This window comes from Aquarana catesbeiana, linkage group LG04, assembly GCF_042186555.1.
Source record: "Aquarana catesbeiana isolate 2022-GZ linkage group LG04, ASM4218655v1, whole genome shotgun sequence".
In the NCBI taxonomy this organism is placed as follows: Eukaryota; Metazoa; Chordata; class Amphibia; order Anura; family Ranidae; genus Aquarana; species Aquarana catesbeiana.
This window is the reverse complement of record NC_133327.1, coordinates 23,709,016-23,716,848: the sequence shown is the minus strand read 5'-3', so window position 1 is coordinate 23,716,848 and position 7,833 is coordinate 23,709,016.

The following is a 7,833-nucleotide window of genomic DNA, read 5'->3' as shown; positions in this document are numbered from 1 at the left end:
AGAAGGAGGTCCCAGGGAGGGCTCCATGTCTGGCTGGATTTGTCTGGATCAATAAAACCACTTCACGTTTAAAGTGGTTGTAAACCCACTTAGTAATAATCACGCAATCCCCTTGCGTTTTTATAACACTAAGTGCCCTGTGTATGTGCCTTATTAAAAATATACCTGATTTTATAGCGCCACCCATGTGACCGGCTGCCTCTCCTCTCTCCCAATCTGGCAGCTAGAGTGGGAGGGGCAGAGAATCCCCCACTGATGTCAGTCGGGAGGAGAGGAGGAGAGGAGGAGAGAGCCAGCCGGTCACGTGAGCCCTGAGCAGGAGAGCTGCAGTTAGCTGTGGATGACGGAGGCACATAAACTGACCATGGTGTAAGGGCTCAGCAGCGACGATAAACTGTGGTCAGTTTACAGGGGGGGGGGCTTAGCCAGGCAGGATCAGCCAGGTGATACAGGGGGCCAAATTATACAGCACAAGCTCTGTACTGTTATTCATACTTTAAAGGTGCAGGATCCATTTTTTTTAGGGTAACAAACACTTTAATGGAGTGCCACCAGCAATTTATTTTTTGGGATTTGACAACAGAGCAAGAAACAGTGGAAAATTGGTGTCACCAGGATGGGGAGACACAAAGAACTAAAATCTGATAGATGTTCTAACATTTCCTCAATCTGCTAAATACGTGTGATTTTGTCCTACGGGATGTGTTTGTGTTTCTTCCCATTTAAGAAAGATCCATCCATTCCTGCCATTGTGACACTCTGCCACCGTGTCAGGAAGTGAAAGAATAGCTAGCACACTGGGGCACAGAGAGCATCAAAAACCTAGGTTCTAACCCTGTCCCAAGCAAAAATCAAAACGTTAGTGTTGCGCTGAATCCATGCCAAACAAGTCACTCCATAGTCCAAAAAGCCACTCTTAAATTATAACAGCAACTGACAGCTAAAGGGTCCTGCAGCTACCAATGATCCATGGGTGAAGAGCAAACTATAGGAAAAAAAGAAAAGAAAAAAGGAAACGCGTACCCTAGTGAAGTTAATCCTTTTATTGTTGCTGAATAAATAAAGATAAAATCATCAAGCTCACATTTCGCAGTAAGTATACAGGTACTGTACATACAGTGACGGCCCGTCCATTAGGGGCACAGGGGCACCGCCCACCCCATCCATGCGTCCGGCCTCCTAGTCTACATGGAGGGCGCGGGATGCATGGATTCCAATGAGGGTTTTTTTTTTTAAGCACGTGATTAGAGCCAGAGGCTCTAATAGGCTTCACAAAAGGGTGGGCTCGGGGTGCAGAGCAATGCTCCCTGAGCCCACCCAGTTGTGTGACATGAATATTCGCTATCGTCATACTGATTCTCCTCCCGACCAATCAGAGACCAGTTTCCCAATTGGCCGAAAGGAGGAGGACGGAAACAATGTACTGGCGCCGTGATGCATAGGAGACACATGGGAAGCCTGACCGACGGAGCCGGAACACGGAGGAGACTGAGAGGGGAAGCCAGAGAAGGAAGTGTCACCAGCACACCAGGATCTCCAAAATTGGGTCCAAAATTTTAATCACATAGTATCAAAAAAATAAATAGAAGCGACGTTTCGAAGGCATGCAGGACCCCTTCATCAGGCATGTGACGTCACATGTCTGATGAAGGGGTACTGCGTGGCTCCGAAACGTCGCTTCTATTTATTTTTTTGATACTATGTGATTAAAATTTTGGACCCAATTTTGGAGATCCTGGTGTGCGTTGGGAGTATTGCATGAGAAGGGAAGCCGCCGCCGTCTCCACATGTCAGTCCGGGGGAAGCACAGGATGAGTGTGCTGGTGACTTGGGTGGGTATGGTGCGCAGTGCGGGCTGGAGCGAGGGGGGGTCCATGGTCAGGTCCGCCTGCCGCCCCCCAACCGATGGAGCACCAGCTGCCACTGTGTATATTAATACTGGACAGAGTCCAGTAAGGTAAAGCTGCCCTCTGTATGTTGACTGGTGCCCCAGGTGAAAGAACTAACTGAACGGCTAAAGAATGTGAAAAAGCTTCTCCTCTAGCCACTCAGCTGATTCTTGCATGTGGGAAGCCAATCAACACACAGAGGTCAGCTCTACCATACCTTTACCTTACTAGACTCTACCGACCCTACCGTATTCTACTGTACCTGATATCACCTACCTTGATCAGTTACCACCCCAGTCTGCTACCTGGGGGCTCCTTAATCTATATGCTAATCCCCAGACAGATTCAATGATGGTGAATACTTTAGTACTTTCGAAGTGTCAGAAGAACTAAAAGTACACTATTTGCACAAACATTTGTGCACACCTGATCATTGCACATACTGTATATGAGCTTTTTGGATAACCTACTAAAAAAAAATGTAATTAATTATAGAGTTGGCCTCTCCTTTGCAGTTATAACAGCTCTAGCTCATCTTGGAAGGCTTTCCACAAGTTTTTGTAGTGTTTCTGTGGAATTTTGCGCCCCCGTTTAGCCAAAACAACATTTGTAAGGTCAGGTACTAATGTTGGATGAGAAGACCTGGCTTACAATCTGTGTTCCAATGCATCTCAAAGGTTTTCTGTAGGGTATTGAGGTCAGGGCTCTGTGCAGGACACGGGGGAACTCCTCCACAACAAACTCATCACAAATCATGTCTATATGGAGCTGGCTTTGTGCACAGGGGTACAGTCACACTGCAACAGAAAATCAGAAAATGACCTCCCCAAACTGTTAACACAGGGTTGGAAGTGCTCAGTTGTCTACAATGTATTTGTATGCTATAATATTAACAGTGCCCTTCACTGGAGACACATGAACTAAATCATTTGGCAGGGGTGTTCACATACGTTTGGATATGTTTTATTTTGTCTTGAGAGACAGAGGTTGAACAAAAGGTAATAATTACAGCGTGTTAAAGATAAAATATTCCAAGTGTCAAATACACAAACCAAAGTGTACTTTTTAATCCATAGACAAAATTTTATTTCATTGATTGATCAGTAAGTCCTTTGGTGGCACTTCTATCCCCTAATGCCTCGTACACACGGTCGGATTTTCCGACGGAAAATGTTCGATGGGAGCCTTTTGTCGGAAATTCCGACTGTGTGTGGGCTCCATTGGACAGTTTCCATCTGAATTTCCGTCGCACAAAATTTGAGATCTAGTTCTCAAATTTTCCGACAACAAAATCCGTTGTCGGAAATTCCGATCGTGTGTACACAATTCCGACGCACAAAATTCCACGCGTGCTCGGAATCAAGCAGAAGAGCTGCACTGGCTATTAACTTCATTTTTCTCAGCTGGTCATACGTGTTGTACGTCACCGCGTTCTTGACGTTCGGAATTTCCGACCAACTTTGTGTGACCGTGTGTATGCAAGACAAGTTTGAGCCAACATCCTTCGGAAAAAAAACATGGATTTTGTTGTCGGAATGTCCGATCGTGTGTACGAGGCATAAGTCAGCCTTTCTGATTTTTTACCTAAGAGCTACTCTTGAAATAATTTTTAAATCCTGGGATACCCCTGCTAAAGCCAATCCATTGGGAAAAATGAAAAGGAAAAATGCCTCTTACATGGTTGGCTACTGGGAAGAATGCCACTCTTACGGACAGTTAAAAAGATAATTGGATACTGGCGCAGCCAAATGGTGTTAGACCCAGAACTATGAAGGCACCAGCAGATTGGCGGTCAATCAGTCACAGCTCAAGGAATCCCTAACAACCTCTGGAGGTACCCTAAGGTTCCAGGGAACACTGGTTGAGAATGGCTGCCTTAGATTAATGACATTGTTTATAACAATATACCATTATCTTTCCTCTGGTGTTTTTCCATCCTCTTTCTGATAATATGTTGGACCTATATTGAATAGTCACAGATGATAGATAATTTGTGGTAAGTTAAGCCTTTATCTTAGTGTTATTCAAGCTTTACCGAGATGCACAATTTTAATTAACACTAAGAAATATCTTTGTATTTTTAGCATAAGGACATAACAAGAGGACCCTATTTAATGATATGGTCTATACATTTAAATCCGAACTCTAAACAAACAGCTAAGTTACAATTAAAATGTATATAATGAAGCTGTGCGCCCAAAAGTTTTGCATTTCTGTCTATCCAGTTTTGACATTTACACAGACAGCATAGCCAACCCTGTGACTCACTAGTTAGTAGGGTGCTGTTGTGCGTTGGATGTACCCACCTGTCTTTGCCGAGTTGACCTGAATTTCATCTCCTTAATATTACTTGTCCACCAATGATTGTGGGTGTTGGGTAGCATCACATTTCCTATGTTAGTAAAATACTACACTATAATACTGTATTGTGATGTAGGTAATGTCCCATACTGACCTCTAATGTATGTTCCTATACATAGATAAACATTTTATATATGTCCTTGGCCCATGTGACCAGTTACGGTTCTTCAGCACTCAGCATACACTGAGATGGTATGATTAGAGATTTTACTTTACTCTGAGGGCCACACAGAGGCGGCACATTGTAGACACCTTGATGAAGGGCTCAGAGATTATATGCCGTGCTAATTACATGCTGACACCCCTCTGAGCCTCAGCAAATCACACTTAATACCAACCTGTGGCGTAGCGTCAGGGGAATGGAGGAATCACTGCCTTCTGATGACAAGATTCACTTTTCTCTCTAATTACATCCTTAGACACATCCCTGAAGAGCCAGATATCTATGAGGCACTGTCAGCTGTTCCTGAATTGCAACGTCCATCAAATACTTGGGAATTCTGCTTTTTTTTCCTTTGTTTACCAGCTGAAAGTAAAAATTTTAAAAAAGCTCTAATGTCACCATATTCTTTTCAGTCATTCTGCCCAGGCCAATATCTAATAAGGCTAATTGTTAGGGAAAATGAAAAATGTACCCAAATACCGTTAAAGTGTAGCTTCACTTTTGTACACTTATCTATTACATTGGCCCCTCTCACAGCAAATTTGTATACTCCTTTGCCCCCACACTTGTTGGATTCACACTGTCCTTGTCCTCAAGGAGCCGCACATCTACCTCTGCGTATGAGGAGGAACTCCTATTGATTCCTTTATAGAGGCTGTCCATTATGGTGGATGACCTCTCTCTGTAGGAACAAATAGAATTTTCTCCAGAAGAAGCAAGGAACCGGTCGGAGAGTTTGCAGTGCCAGCTGTGTGATTCCTTGTGGGCGTGGAGAGCATAGATTTCACAGGATCATGGGCGTGGACAGTTGAGTATAATGCTTTGGGGGGTGTTGGCGAAAAAGGGGTAAGTGAAAATTAATTTCCAGCCAAAAATGGCAAGACAAAAATGAGTAGCCCATTAAAAGAAAAAATGGCTTTTGTTGCAATATTCACTATCAATCCAGAGACTCATTCCCCCCTCCCACAGTACTTTGTTTCTTCCACTGGATATCCTCAGATTGATGGCTGATATCATTCAAGCCACATAGTCTGACCCCAGGTTGTCCTGGACCTAACCCCAGTCTGTGCCAGGACAGTGAAAGGAGAAGCAGCAGTGAAAAAACATACTGTATCTTTCATGGAGTGTGGAAAGTATAGAACTTAAGAAAATGTTATTTTACTGTCCATTCCTTCCTGTGCCAGTGATGACTATGCAGTCCTCAGGTGAGGCGACTGCATTTTTTTCTTTTTTCTTTTTACCTGGTGATCCTGCAAATAACACTATCTTTCCCTGGCTGGCAACACTCACTCCTCCACTGTATCTATGAAGGGAGCCATGGTTGTCATCCAGGCTGGACTTCAGATATCTCTTTCTCTTTTCATTCCCTTTACATGGTGGGTGGGGAAAGGGGTTGGTAGCCTACAGAAGAAAGATAACATTGTTTGTTCTTTCATTCAGCAAACAGGAATTAACAAGGCAGGGTCAACAGGTATTTTCTAGTGCAGCCAGAGCATCCAAGGACTGGTAATCTGCAAAATATTATTTTTTTTTCTTAGGTTTAGACTTGCTTTAACCACTTCCAGCTCACGGACGTCATATGAGCGGGTATATCTGAATGATGCCTGTAGTTACAGACATCATTCAGATATTGCTGGTTTCAGCCGGCGAATCTCTACACCATAGGAACGATCATAGCGGCCGTTCCGCCGCTTGATCGTTCCTATGGGAGGCGAGAGGGGACGTCCCCCCTCTCCCGCCACCCTCCGGTGCCTGCTCCGACTCACCGTTACGATCGGTGAGGCGGAGAGTGGATCTGCCGGCGCCGGATGTAGATCATAGAGATTTCCGGCGGACCAGATGGTCCCCGGAGTCTCTATGATCGTCGGAGGCCGGGCGCGATGTTATGACGTCACGCCCGGCCTCTCCATTCAAAAAAAACGGCGCCGCTTCGGCTGGGAAGCGGCGATCGTTTTATTTTTTTTTTATTTCAGGCTTCCCAGCCTAGTGGTGAGATATGGGGTCTTATTTACCCCATATCTCACTATTAAGAGCACCTGACATGTCATATTGCTATTACAAGGGATGTTTACATTCCTTGTAATAGGAATAAAAGTGATCAATTTTTTGTTTTCAAAAAAGTGTCAAAATAAAAAAAATAAAATATAATTAACAATAAAAAAAAAAAAATTGTTTAAAGCGCCGCTGTCCCCGTGTGCTCGCACGCAGAAGTGAACGCATACGTAAGTGCCGCCCACATATGAAAACGGTGTTCAAACCATACATGTGAGGTATCGCCGCAAACGTTGGAGCGAGAGCAATAATTTTGGCCCTAGACCTCCTCTGTAACTCAAAACATGTAACCAGTAAAAAAATTTCAAGCGTCGCCTATGGGGATTTTTAAGTACCGAACATTGGCCCCATTCCACGAGCGTGTGCAATTTTGAAGTGTGACATGTTAGGTATCTATTTACTCGGCGTAACTTCATCTTTCACAAAATGCAAAAACATTGGGCTAACTTTACTGTTTTTTTTTTTTTTTAACACAAAACAGTTTTTTTCCCCCAAAAAACGCGTTCGAAAAATTCCTGCGCAAATACTGTGTGAGATAAAAAGTTGCAACAACCGCCATTGTATTCTCTAGGGTCTTTGCTAAAAAAACATATATAATGTTTGGGGGTTCTATGTAATTTTCTAGCAAAAAAATGATGATTTTTACATGTAGGAGAGAAATGTCAGAATTGGCCCGGTATTGACGTGGTTAATCAGTACTTTGTTTATGGGCTAGTTTCATCTCCATTTATTCAGGGAATATAGGAATATAGTAATGTATTTCATTTTCTGTTTTTTTGTCTGACTTAGTAACAGGCGACGTGCAGTGATTAATCATCGACAACTGCATGTCTTATCACCTTGTTAAATTTCACAGAATATGGGAGGTTCTTGGATGTTCAAATGGATATATAAATAATGAATAAGCGATGAGTGAGCATGAAACGCGTTAACTGTTTTTCTTCTAATATGGATATGTGATTTTTTTCATGTGACTTTCAAAAAAATAGATTTTAGTCATGTCGCAGACAGGATTTGTTCTACTTTTCTATGAAGACAGCCTTGAGCAGGGCCAACACCTATCAGTGTGGTAGCAGAGGCAGATCATGTTATTGTGCAATGAGCATGGATGCCATCTTGAAATAAGATTATAAACAGGAGGGAAACAAACAGAGCCACTATTTTTTGCCATGTGGGGTTAGCTTGCACTCATTTTCACTTTCATTTTGTTTGGTTGCTTCTTTTTATTTTATTTTGTACCCCTGATGAAGTTCTGGCATTTTTGAGAAAAACATGTTGGGTTTATTTAGAAAAACTTTTTAAACATTTATTTTTGGGGGCACACATGGTTTATTGGGGAAGGGGCTGGTAACTCCTTGTTGAATCTGT